This window comes from Nycticebus coucang, chromosome 3 (assembly GCF_027406575.1).
Source record: "Nycticebus coucang isolate mNycCou1 chromosome 3, mNycCou1.pri, whole genome shotgun sequence".
In the NCBI taxonomy this organism is placed as follows: domain Eukaryota; kingdom Metazoa; phylum Chordata; class Mammalia; order Primates; family Lorisidae; genus Nycticebus; species Nycticebus coucang.
In genome coordinates this window covers 56,187,384-56,201,694 of record NC_069782.1, presented here as the reverse complement: position 1 = coordinate 56,201,694, position 14,311 = coordinate 56,187,384, and positions in this window count along the sequence as shown.

Below are 14,311 nucleotides of genomic sequence, written 5' to 3'. Positions count from 1 at the left end.
TTTTGATTTATTGATCTGTTGTATAATTCTTTTGTTTTCAATTTCATTTAATTCTGCTCTAATTTTGGTTATTTCTTTTCTTCTACTGGGTTTGGGGTTGGAATGTTCTTCCTTTTCCAGTTGCTTGAGATGTCCCATTAAGTTGTTCACTTCCTCGCTTTCCATTCTCTTGAGGAAGGCTTGCAGGGCTATAAATTTCCCTCTTAGAGCTACCTTTGTGGTGTCCCAGAGGTTCGGATAGTTTGTGTCTTCATTGTCGTTTTGTCCAAAAAATTGGCGATTTCTTTCTTAATCTCATCTCTGACCCAGCTATCATTCAGCATAAGGTTATTTAACTTCCATGTTTTTGTATGAGTATGCAGATTCCTGCTGTTACTCAATTCAAGTTTTATTCCATGATGGTCTGAGAAGATGCAAGGAATAATTTCTATTCCTTTAAATTTACTGAGGTTAGACTTGTGACCTAAAACATGGTCAATTTTGGAGGAAGTTCCGTGGGCTGATGAGAAGTATGTGTACTCAGTTTTGTTGGGATGAAATATTCTGCAGATGTCTGCTAAATCTAAATATTGGATGGTTAGGTTTAAATCTAAGATTTCTTTGCTCAGCTTCTTGCTGGAGGATCGATCCAACACTGCCAAAGGAGTGTTGAAATCCCCGACGATTATGTAGCTGGAGGAAATCAAGTTACTCATGTCTGTTAGAGTTTCTCTTATAAATTGAGGTGCATTCTGGTTGGGTGCATAGATATTAATAATTGAGATCTCATCATATTGAGTATTACCCTTAACAAATATGAAGTGACCGTTCTTGTCCTTCCTTTCTTTTGATGGTTTAAAGCCTATTGTATCTGCAAATAAAATTGCAACCCCTGCTTTTTTCTGATTACCATTTGCCTGAAATATGGATGACCATCCTTTCATCCTGAATCTGTATTTGTCTTTTAAGTTAAGATGACACTCTTGTATGCAACAAATATCTGGCTTGATTTTTGTATCCAGTCAGCTAACCTATGCCTCTTTAGAGGACAGTTTAAGCCATTCACATTGATGGAGAGTACTGATAAGTCTGGTGGAATTTTGGGTATCGAGTTTTTCAAAGGTCCAGTGGACATTTTTAATCCTTTCTCCAGTGTGGAAGTTGGAGTTTGATCCGAAGTTTCTGAGTGAGTTTACTTTTGTGGTATAGGATTGGGTTGGTCATTGTGGAGGATAGGTCTGAGAATATCCTGAAGAGCTGGTTTACTTATGGCAAATTTTTTCAACATATGAATGTCATTGAAGTATTTAATTTCTCCATCATAGATGAAACTCAGTTTAGCTGGATACAAGATCCTGGGTTGAAAGTTATTTTGCTTTAGGAGATTAAAAGTTGATGACCACACTCTTCTGGCTTGAAAAGTTTCAGCAGAGAGATCTGCAGTTATTCTAATGTTCTTTCCTTTGTACGTAATAGTTTTCTTTCGCCGGGCTGCTTTGAGAATCTTCTCTTTCATGTTAACTTTAATGAAGCTAATTATGATATGTCTGGGGGATGACTTATTGGGGTTGAACCGTGCTGGGGTTCTGAAGCTGTCTGCTATCTGAATTTCAGATTCTCTAGTCATGTCTGGAAAATTTTCTTTCATAATTTCATGCAGAAGGGCCTCTGTGCCCTTCGAGGCCACTTCATCATTCTCAGAAATCCCAATAATTCATATATTGCTTTTTTTTTAATTATCTGAGAGTTCTCAGAGTGAGTGATCCGTTTTTGCTCTCCATTTCTCTTCCTCTTTGAGAGATTGGGAGCGTTCGAAGACTTTATCTTCAATGTCAAAAATCCTTTCTTCTGCTTACTCCATTCTGTTGCTGAGGGATTCTACTGTATTTTTCATATCTTTGAGGGCTGTAAGTTCTTGCTTCAGTGTGTCTAAGTCTTTGGTGATTTTGTCTTTAAATTCGTTAAATTCTTGAGACAACTTCTGAATTTCTCCTCAAATTCCTAATTCCATTTTATTAATCTTGTCTGCAATCCAAATTCTGAATTCGATTTCTGATAGCCAGTTGTTTATGAATGGGATCTTCAATCACATCTGCTGTATCTTTTCTTGGGGGGGGGGTTGATCTATTCTGGTTATTCATATTACCAGAGTTTTTCTGCTGATTCCGCCCCATGGTTATTTTACTCCCTTTGATTTTTTCCCCTGGGGCTTTATCAAGGGCCCGTACAGTGTTGTGGCCTGAGGAACTGGGGCCCTGTCTTGTGTGGTGGGGTAAGTGGTTCTGTCTTGTTTTTAGCTGGTTTCTGTTCGATCCTATTGCAACGTCTACTCTGGCTTGAAGTCTCGGCTGTGTGGAAAAATCAGCAATTAAGTCCCCCCTGCCCGCCCACCTCTGGCACCAGTTGGAAAAGGAAAATCAAACCTTCCTACAACTGCACACCCAGGGCACCGCCTGAAAAGTCCTCAGTCTATTAGTCCAGTTCAAAAGGTCCAAATCAACTGTCTCAATCGGCACCTGTCTCGGGTGGGAGAGTTCAAGAGGTCTCTGGGAACTGGATCGCAGGGGCCTGGTGACTCCTCTGACACGGCTCACCCCAGTGCAGCGTGGAGTCAGGAGGAGCCACCCAGCAAACCGAGCAGTGTAGGAAGGTTGACGTCTCCTTCCCCACTTTGCCCCTCCATCAGACCCAGTCACTGGTATCTCTGCAGATGGCTAACCCAGTTGCCTGCAGTGAACAGACACTCCAGGGGTTTGCACCTGCCTGAATCGCAAGGAAGTCTGCCAGGCCCCCACAGTCTGCCGCTATCTAGCAGGAGGAGATGGGGCCTGACATCTTTGAGTGCTTGATGCAGGTGATGGGAAAGAGGTGTTCACTCAGGCTTAGACCCGTCCCTGATTGATGCTGCTAACAGAACAGAACAGAACAGACAACTTAGCGGTGTTCTGTCTCTGTTCCCTGCCGAAATAGCCAACAGAAGGCAGGCTGTTCTGAGTTCAAATGTCTTTGCTGCTGGAGTTTTGTGTCCTCTTTGCTGCTGGAGGTTTGCGTCCGATCACCTCTCTGGGTCGGCCCTGCCCTGGAAGCTTCCCAGGTTTGTGAGCAGTGTCAGGAAATCCCCCACTCACCCGTGGCCTCCTCTGGTTGCCCAGGGAGACAGGGAGTGTGGCCTCATAGTATCCAGAAGAGAGCCGTTCTGCCGTTAAAGAAAAAACGGCTGTTGATCTGCCTCCAGGGAACTGCTGCTCTGGTGTGGGCACTCAGCCGACCCTTTTCTCCTCTGTCTCGTGCCCCAGAGTCAGCACTGAGCGGCCGCAGTTTATGCTGGGTCCACAGCCCTCGAGAGATCCCCCAAGAATCCGAACCTTTGGGGGACAGGCCCCCAGACCCTGAGTGGGAGTGGGGGGGAAGCTAGAGTTTCATTCAGTTTTATGCCCAGCCGTATTGTTGCCTGGGAAGGGTTGCTGCACCGCACTGCAGGGAAGTGCCGCCAAGGCTTGATTCCCCCTCAGCAGAGTGCCCTCTCCTCGCTCACGTGTCTCAGAGTCAGTGCGGACCTGATGCAGCTCGGGCACTGTGCACTCCCCTCGAGAAGTCACCCAAGGATCCGAACTCCTGGGGGATAGGCCTCCAGACCCCGAGTGAGAGTGGGGGGGAGTGCTGGGTGCTCAGTGGGGAAGCCAGAGTTTTGTTCAGTTTTGTGCCCGGCCGTATTGTTGCCTGGGGAGGGCTGCTGCACCGCACCGCAGGGAAGTGCCACCAAGGCTTGAATCCCCCTCAGCAGAGTGCCCTCTCCTCGCTCACGTGTCTCAGAGTTGGCACTGGCCTGACGCAGCTCGGGCACTGTGTACTCCCTTCGAGAAATCACCCAAGGATCGGAACTCCTGGGGGACAGGCCTCCAGACCCCGAGTGAGAGTGGGGGGGAGTGCTGGGTGCTCAGCGGGGAAGCTAGAGTTTTATTCAGTTTTATGCCTGGCAGGAGAAAGCCACGGCACCCCAATAGGGGAGGTAGGTCCAGTTTTTAGAAGGTCTCTCCCGTGGAGTATAGTGGGAGGGCCTTTAATTTCTGCCCATTTGTTTAATTGTGGGGCTCTTGAGCTGGTCTCATGGGGGAGGGGGACTCCCGTCCGCTTGGTGGTGGATTTTGTATCTTTTGTTTGCGTCCTTGTGATCACAGCTTGCCTCAGCAGTGTTGATGTGCGTTCTTCAACCTTCTCTCTCAGTGTGGCTCAAGTCCACCAGGATACTTACTAAATTCCTGTCCCTTAACTCTCCTTCTGGACGGGAGCCTCTGTTGAAAGCTGGCTTCAGTCCGCCATCTTGTCTTTGTCCGATTTATAATATGCAAATATCTTTTCCCATTCTGAAGGCTGTTTGCTTTATTTGTTTCCTTAGCTTTATGGAAGCTTTTCAGTTTAAGTCCCATTTGTTTATTTTTGTTGTTGCAATTGCCACAGAAGTCTTCATAAAATCTTTCCCCAGGCTGATATCTTCCAGTGTTTTTCCCATACTTTCTTTGAGGATTTTTATTGTTTCATGTCTTAGATTTAAATCTTTTATCCATCATGAATCAATTTTTGTAAGTGGTGAGAGGTGCAGGTCCAGTTTCAGTCTTTTACATGTGGATATCCAGTTCTCCCAGCACCATTTATTGAATAGGGATTCTTTCCCCCAGTATATGTTCTTGTTTGGTTTATTAAAGTTCCGGTGTCTGTAAGAGGTTAGTTGCATCTCATGGTTTTCTATTCAGTTCCAAATGTCAATGTCTCTATTTTTGTGCCAATACCATGCTGTTTCGATCACTATGGCCTTATAATATAGCCAAAAGTCTGGTAGAGTGATACCCCTGGCTTTGTTTTTATTCCTCAGAATTGCCTTGGCTATATGGGGTTTCTTTTGGTTCCACACAAAATGAAAAATTATTTTTTCCAAATCTTGGAAGTATGATGATGGTATTTTAATGGAGATTTCTTTAAACCTGTAGATTGCTTTGGGTAGTACAGAGATTTTCATAGTGTTGGTTCTTCCTAGCCATGAGCTGCTGTGTTCTTCCATTTGTTAATATCCTCTGCTATTTCTTTTCTCAGGGTTTCATAATTTTCTTTTTAGAGGTCCTTCACCTCTTTTGTTATGTATATTCCTAGGTATTTCTTTTTTTTTTTTTTAGGGTACTGTGAAAGGAATTGTGTCTTTATTAGCTCCTCTTCTTGGCTGTTATTGGCATATACAAAGGCTATTGATTTGTAGACATTGATTTTATATCCTGAGACATTACTGTATTTTTTGATCACTTCCCAGAGTCTTGTGGTTGAGTCTTTGGGGTTATTTAAGTATAAGGTCATAAAGTCAGCAAAGAGGGAGAATTTGACCTCCTATGCTCCCATTTGGATGCCCTTTATTTCCTTGTCTTGCCTGACTATATTGGCTAGAAGTTCTAGCACTAGGTTGAATAGTAATGGCGATGGAGGACAACCTTGTCTGGTTCCAGTTCTAAGTGGAAAAGCTTTCAGTTTTACTCCATTCAGTAAAATATTAGCTGTAGGTTTGTCATAGCTTTGATCAGTTTAAGAAATGTGCCACCTATGCCTATATTTTTCAGTATTCTAATTAGAAAAGGATGCTGGATTTTATCAAATGCTCTTTCTGCATCTATTAAGAGGATTATATGGTCTTTGTTTTTGCTTCTGTTCATACCATGAAACTAGCCTTTCATCCCTGGGATGAAACCTACTTGACTGTGATGAATGACTTTTTTAATGTGTAGCTGTAATATATTGGCTAGGATTCTATTGAGAATTTTTGCATCTGTATTCATTAGTGAAACTGGTCTGAAGTTATCCTTTTTAGTTGGGTCTTTTCCTGGTTTTGCTATCAGGGTGATATTTGCTTCATAGAATGTGTTGCAGAAGATTCCTTCCTTCTCAATTTTTTGGAATAATTTCTGAAGTATGGGTATAAGCTCTTCTTTGAAGATTTGATAGAATTCCTGTATGAAGTCATCTGGACAGGGCATTTTTTCCCTTGGGAGATTTTTTTATTGTTTCTTCAATTTCAGTTCTTGAAATTGGTCTATTCAAGAGATCTATTTCTTCTTGGTTAAGCCTAGGGAGAGGGGAGAGGGTGTGATTCCAGGTTTTGAGCCATTTCTTCCACATTTCTTCCACATTGTCAAATTTCTGGGCATAGAGTTTCTTGTAGTACTCAGAGATAATCTCTTGTATCTCTGTGGCATCTGTTGTTATTTCCCCTTTATCATTTTTGATTGAGGTTATTAGAGGTTTTACTTTTCTGTTTCTAGTTAGTCTGACCAAAGGTTTATCAAGTTTATTTATTTTTTCAGAAAAACAACATTTTGTTTCATTAATTTTCTGAATGATTCTTTTGTTTTCAATTTCATTAATCTCTGATTTAATTTTGGTGATTTCTTTTCTTCTGCTGGGTTTGGGTTGTTCTTTTTCCAATTCCATAAGATGGTTTATGAGTTTTTTGATGTGCTCTCTTTCTGTTTTATTTTATTTTATTTATTTATTTATTTTGAGACAGAGTCTCAGTATGTCACCCTCAGTAGAGTGCTGTGGTATCACAGCTCACAGCAACCTCAAACTCTTGGACTTAAGTGATTCTCTTGCTTCAGCCTCCCAAGTAGCTGGAACTACAGGCACCCACAACAATGCCCAGCTATTTTTTGTTGTTTTTTTTGTTGTTGTCATTGTTTAGCAGGCCTGAGTTGTGTTCAAACCCACCATCCCTGGTGTATGTGGCTGGCACCCTAACTGCTAAGCTGTAGGTTCTGAGCCTCTCTTTCTGCTTTTGAATATAGGCATCAAATGCGATAAATTTCCCTCTTAAGACTGCTTTTGCTATATCCCACAAGTTTTGGTAACTTGTGTCTTCATTGTTGTTATGTTTGAGAAATTTAACAATTTCCTCTTTTATCTCTTCCTAGACCCAACTACTATTTAGCATAAGGTTGTTTAATTTCCAAGTCTTTGTGTGGGGATAAACGTTTTTGTTGGAGCTGAGTTCCACCTTTATTGCCTTGTGGTCTGAGAAAATACAAGGTATAATTTTTATTCTTTTAATTTTGCAAGGTTTGATTTGTGTCCTAGGAGGTGGTCAGTTTTGGAGTGTGTACCATGGGCTGATGAGAAATGTATATTCCTTAGCTTTTGGATGGTGTGTTCTGTTTATATCTATTAATCCCATTTGTTCTAGGATCACATTTAAGTCCTTTGTATCTTCATTTAGTTTCTTTTATAGGATCTGTCCAGTTCTGTCAGAGGGGTGTTAAAGTCCAAAGCTATTATGGTGTTATCCAATATCATATTGCTCAGACCCATCAAGATCTGTTTCATAAATCTGGGAGCATTTAAGTTGGGTGCATAAATATGTAAAATTGAAATATCTTCTTATTGTCTTGTGTTCTTCCATTTGCCAATATCATCTGCTATTTACTTTCTCAGGGTTTCATAATTTTATTTGTAGAAGTCCTTCACCTCTTTTGTTATTTATATTGTTTCCTTGACCAGTATAAAATGTCCATCTTTGTCTTTCTTAACTTTAGTTGCTTTAAATATGCTTGTATCTGAAAATGAGATTGCAACCCCTCCTTTCTTCTAATTTCCATTTGCTTGAAATAGTGTTTTCCATCCCTTAACTCTGAGTCTTGATTTGTCCTTTAAGACTAGTTGTGCCTCCTAGAGACAGCACATGGATGGCTTGTGCTTTTTTATTCAATCAGCCAGCCTGTGTCTCTTTAATGGTGAATTCAGTCTATTGACATTTATTGAGAGAATTGATAAGTGTGGTGGAATTCTATTCATCTTATTTGTGAAAGTCCATTGTGTAGTTTTCTCCTTTGCACCACTGTGGAAGCTAAGTTTTGACTTTTAGCTTCTGGGTGTTTACTTTACTTGTGGTCCTTTCAGTGGACTGTGTTGAGAATATGTCTAAGTATTTCTTGTAGAGCTGGCCTTGTGGCAAATTTCCTCAGTACTTGTATATTTTATTTCTCCATCAATTTTGAAGCTTAGTTTAGCAGAATACAGAATTTGGACTGAAAATTATTTTTTTAAGAGTGTTGAAGGTCTATTTTTTGAGACTTTGGGAAAAAAATGATAAGAAGTTAACTGATGACTCCATACTGAACCTCAGAGTCAAAGCATTCGATAATAGACATACTGTTATTTGACAATGTGATTGTTACTTTCTTTGCATTATTGTTATTATTATTGCTTAATATTTCAATGCAGCAATTGTCTGATTTCTTTTCTGAATGTATTTATCTTCATTCATTCTTTACGAGTATTTTGTTTCCAGTCCTCATCTTAAACATTGTTGTTGTTATTTAATTTTAAGCCTTTTTAATTTTGTGAAGGCAAAAGTGGAAACCTAATAAACACATGTATATGTAAAATAAATAAATACTAAAAGAGTGTTAAAGGTGGATGACTATGCTCTTCCAGCTTGGAAGGTTTCAAGTCTGTTTTCATCCTAATGGCTCTACCTCTGTAGGTCAGTTGGTATTTACTCCTGGCTGCTTGCAAAATTTTTTCTTTCATCTTGATTTTGGATTATAATGTGTCTTAAAGAGGCTCTGTTTGAGTTGAAATGATCCCGGGTTCGATATCCATCTGAAAGGAGTGTGTCACAGTCTTTAGTAATGCTTGGGAGGTTTTCATTTATGATAGACTCCACTAGGGCTTTCATCCCTTTGGAACAATCTTCCTCCCCTTCAAGAATCCTTATTCTTCATATGTTTGAACACTTCATGGAGTTTCATAGTTCTCTAAGCACCTGTTCTGCTTTCTCTTTCTTCTTTTCTGCGTCTTTAACTACCTGGGTTAACTCAAAAACTTTATCCTCTTGCTCTGAGGTTCTTTCCTCTCTGTGGTCTCACCTATTTTTGATAGTTTCTACTTCTTTACATTCCTTGATTGTCTCCTTCATTTCCTTACACTCCACCACATCCTTTCTATATTCTGCATACGTCTCATCTAATTTATGATTCTGTCTTTCCATTTTCTCACCCATTCCTTTTATTATTTTTATCATCCATATTTTAAATTCCCTTACTGTCAAGTCCATTAATTCTTTATAGGCGGAGTCTTCTGCAGTAACTGCTTCATGGTCCCTTCAGGTATTTCCTCTGTTATGGTTTTTCATGTTGCCTGAATTTTTCTGTCGGTTTGTCTTCATGTGTTCTTTCTTCTTGTTTACTGCCTCATCCTCCTTTTTACTTGTCACTGACTCCCTTGTTTCAAATAGAAGTCCTTGCTCTTTTTTTTTAATTAAATCATAGCCGTGTACATTAATGTAATTGTGGAAGTACCATGCACTGGTTTTATATACAATTTGAAATATTTTCATCACTATGGTGAAATATTTTCATCACTATGGTTAACAGCCTTCCTGGCATTTTCTTAGTTATTGTGTTAAAACATTTATATTCTACATTTGGTAAGTTTCACATATACCCTTGTAAGATGCACCATAGGTGTGATCCCACCAATTACACTCCCTCCACCCATCCTGCTCCTTCCCCTCGCATCCTTTTCCCCTTTCCCCGTATTCTTAGGCTATAATTGGGTTATAGCTTTCATATGAAAGCTATAAATTAGTTTCATAGTAGGGCTGAGTACATTAGATACTTTTTCTTCCATTCTTGAGATACTTTGCTAAGAAGAATATGTTCCAGCTCCATCCATGTAAACATGAAAGAGGTAAAGTCTCCATCTTTCTTTAAGGCTGCATAATATTCCATGGTGTACATATACCACAATTTATTAATCCATTCATGCATCGATGGGCAATTGGGCTTCTTCCTTGCCCAGCCTGAGATGGGATCCCTTGTTCTATTCTTGCTAATGCGTTTCAGTTCTCTGTGAATTCTGGTTATTAAACCTTTGTCGGAGACATAACCTACAAATATCTTCTCCCATTCTGAGGGCTGTTTGCTTGCTTACTTACTGTGTTCTTGGCTGTCCAGAAGTTTTTTGTTTGATCAAGTCCCAGTAGTGTATTTTTGAAGCTGCTTCAATCGCCCAGGGGTCCTCCTCTTAAAATACTCGCCCAGACCGATTTCTTCAAGGGTTTTCCCTGCACTCTACTCTAGTATTTTTACAGTTTCATGTCTTGAGTTTAAATCTTTAATCCAGTGAGAGTCTATCTTAGTTAATAGTGAAAGGTGTGGATCCAGTTTCAATCTTCTACAGGTTGCCATCCAGTTCACCCAGCACCATTTGTTAAATAGGGAATCTTTTCCCCCACTGAATGTTTTTAATTGGCTTGTCAAAGATCAAATCTCAGTGAGTAGCTGGGTTCATCTCTTGGTTGTCTATATTCTGTTCCATACATCCACTTCTCTGTTTTTGTGCCAGTATCATGCTTTTTTAGTCACTATCGATTTATAGTATAGTCTGAGGTCTGGTACCATGATTCGTCCTGCTTTGTTTTTATTTCTGAGTAATGTCTTGGCTAGTCGAGGTTTTTTCTGGTTCCATATAAAACAAATTATTATTTTTTTGAGATCTTTAAAGTATTACAGTGGAGCTTTAATATGGATTGCTTGAAATTGTATATTGCTTTGGGTAGTATGGACATTTTCACAATGTTGATTCTTCCCAGCCATGAGCATGGTATGTTTTTCTATTTGTTAACATCTTCAGTTAGTTGTTTCCTTAGAGTTTCATAGTTCTCTTTATAGAGATATTTCACGTCCTTTGTTAGATAAACTCCCAAGTATTTTATCTTCTTTGCACTACTGTGAACAGAATAGAGTCTTTGATTGTTTTTTCAGCTTGACTATTATTGGTATATATAAAGGCTACCAATTTATGAGTGTTGATTTTGTAACCTGAGACTCTGCTGTATTCCTTGATTACTTCTAAGAGTTTTGTAGTAGAATCCCTGGTGTTTTCCAGATATACAATCATATCATATGCGAAGAGTGAAAGTTTGATCTCTTCTTACCCTATATGGATACCCTTGATCACTTTTTCTTGCCTAATTGCAATGTCTAAGTCTTCCATTACAATGTTTAAGAGCAGTGGAGACAATGGGCAACCTTGCCTGGTTCCTGATATGAGTGGAAATGATTTCAATTTAACTCCATTCAATACAATATTGGCTGTGGGTTTGCTGTAGATGGCCTCTATCTCTTTAAGAAATGTCTCTTCTGTACCAATTTTCTTAAATGTTCTGATAATGAAGGGCTACTCCAAAATTGATCACATCTTAGGTCACAAGCCTAACCTCAGTAAATTTTAAAGAAAAGAAATTATTCCTTGCATCTTCTCGGACCTCTATCAGTTTAAGAAATGTCCCTTCTATGCTAATTTTTTAAGAGTTCTGATCATGAGGGGATACTCCAAAATCGATCATATCTTATGTCACACATCTAACCTCAGTAAATTTAAAAGAATAGAAATTATTTCTTGCATCTCCTCAGACCAGCATGTAATAAAATTGAACTCAGCAACAATAGGAATCTGCATACTCATATAAGAACATGTAAGCTAAATAACCTTATGTTGAATGATAGCTGGGTCAGAGATGAGATTAAGAAAGAAATTACCAAATTTTTGGAACAAAATGATAATGAAGACATGAATTATCAGAACCTCTGCGATACCGCAAAAGCAGTCCTAAGAGGGAAATTTATAGCACTGCAAGCCTTCCTCAAGGGAATGGAAAGAGAGGAAGTTACCAATTTAAGGGCACATCTCAAGCAACTGGAAAAGGAAGAACATTTCAACCCCAAACCCAGTAGAAGAAAAGAAATAACCAAAATTAGAGCTGAATTAAATGAAATTGAAAACAAAAGGATTATACAACAGACCAATAAATCAAAAAGTTGGTTTTTTGAAAAGGTCAATAAAATAGATAAACCTTTGGTTAACCCAACCTGGAAAAAAAGACTAAAATCTCTAATCTCATCAATCAGAAATGGCAAAGATGAAATAACAACAGACTCCTCAGAAATTCAAAAAATCCTTAATGAATATTATAAGAAACTTTATTCTCAGAAATATGAAAATCTGAAGGACGTTGACCAATACTCAGAAGCATGCCAGCTTCCAAGACTTGGTAAGAATCAAGTGGAAATGTTGAACAGGCCTACATCGTGTTCTGAAATAGCATCAACTATTCAAAATCTCCCTAAAAAGAAAAGCCTTGGACCAGATGGGTTCATGTCAGGATTCTACCAAACCTTTAAAGAGGAACTAGTACCTATATTACTCAACCTTTTCCAAAATATAGAAAAAGAAGGAATACTACCCAACACATTCCATGAAGCAAATATCACCTTGATCCCCAAACCAGGAAAAGACCCAACAAGAAAAGAAAGTTATAGATCAATATCACTAATGAATATTGATGCAAAAATATTAACAAGATCCTAACAAACAGAATACAGCAACACATCAAACAAATTATACACCATGACCAAGTGGGTTTTATCACAGTGTCTCAAGGCTGGTTCAATATACATAAATCTATAAATATAATTCAGCACATAAACAAATTAAAAAACAAAGACTATATGATTCTCTCAATTGATGTAGAAAAAGCTTTTGATAATATCCAGAAGTCCTTGCTCTTGATGACAGTGTGTTGCAATATGTTGCCAGGACACTGGGTGGTGCTGTGGGTTTTTTTAGAAGGAGAGCAAAGCCAGCAATGTTTATGGTCCTTATTCCAAACTTAGTTACCTTCAGTGATTGTCTGATTGTTTCCTCAGCATTCAGACTCTGGCAGGTTGTGATCTTAAAGCTCACAAGAATTCTTCAGGGGCAGGTCTCACAGTACCCTGTCACTCCAGTTCCCATGGAGTGTGGGAGTCCCTCAGCCTGTCCTGAGTTCTGATCCTGGCAGATGGAATTAAGATGACTGTGCTTGAGCCAAATAACAGCTTCCTTGCAACTGGGCACTGTGAGACTGGGAAGAGAAGACTTCAGGCATCTCTGTCTGGTGGGATCTGCCCAGAAATATTCCTTTGGGGACACAGGGAGTCAGCGAGAGACTTCTGGACCCCATGAGGAGGACAAAAACAGTGGAGAACTGGCAAGTGATTGCGTGTGTTCATTCAGTCCAATTCTGCCAGCAGCTATAAGTATAGCAACAGGGAATTGCAAACTGGAAAGGCCTTCCCTGTGAACTGTTTTGTTTTTTGGGACTTGGGGACTCAGTTGAACTAGCTTGGAAGAGCTTGGGTGAGAGTGCAGAGGACTTTTAAATGTTGTCTAGGGCCCCAGACTGAGCCCAGATGGAGCTAATAGTGTTCAGCTGTGGGCCACATGGAGCCATAGTGGGAGAACTGCCCTGGCAAGCTCTGCCCTCGGGGTCACAGAGTAAGGAGTGGGTGGGAGACCTTGGGTGAATAATCTAGTGATTGACCAGCCTAAAGGTGGGGACAGCCTTACAGCCTTGGGGAGGGACAGCCTTACAGCCTTGGGGAGGCTCTCCAGTGGGGAGATGCCTTACAGCCTTGGCCCTCAGAGGCATAGTGTGAGATCAGTTTTGGCACATTGGTTAAGTGCGCAGCCACTTCAGGAGTGATACCAGTGACAAGTGTTTTCCTGGAAAAGCTTCTGCTTAGCCAACGTTGACAGTTTACAGTGGCTTTTAAGCAGGCTGAGGAGATATTTAGGATCTCCACCCTACAGGGATTGAGAAATAAACAAAGGCCTCCAGTCTCCATCTCGTACAGCTGTATCAGCATTGTGATTAACATTTCATACCCCAGAAGATCACCTGTTGCCCAACCAATATTCAACAAGATATATATACTGCTTTGGTTTTTTTGTTTGTTTGTTTTGTTTTGTTTTCCTTTTAATTTCAACAATTTTCCCTCTAGATTTTTCTTTCTTTTCTTTCCTTTCTTCATTCATTTTTCTAGCTTAAATACAAGTTTTCATAGTTGCCTTCTTTAAAAATTAGCACTTCATTTTTTGCTAGTGTTTCTACCCCTATTATTTGGTTTTTGCCCCAATTTTATCCCATAAAGTTTTCTTTTTCTTGTTTTGGTTTGATTTATAGCATTTTTGTCTTTCCTTGCTACTTGGTGGAGGTGGGGTACTGTGTCTGAACAGGCTGGCAAAGAGTTGCTAACCTCAAGGGAACCACTCAACAGAGTGGTTGGAACCACTCAACAGGTGGGCAGACCCACAGGTTGGGGGGGTTTAAGGTTGAGTCAAAGTACCCTACTGTACACATATATTGCTCCTGTCTCCCTCTTTCTGTGCCTCTCTTCTTTGTGTCATTATTCCCTTTTACTACTCACCCCCTCTCCTTTCTCTTTTTTCTTTTCTCTTTTCTTTTTTTTTTCTT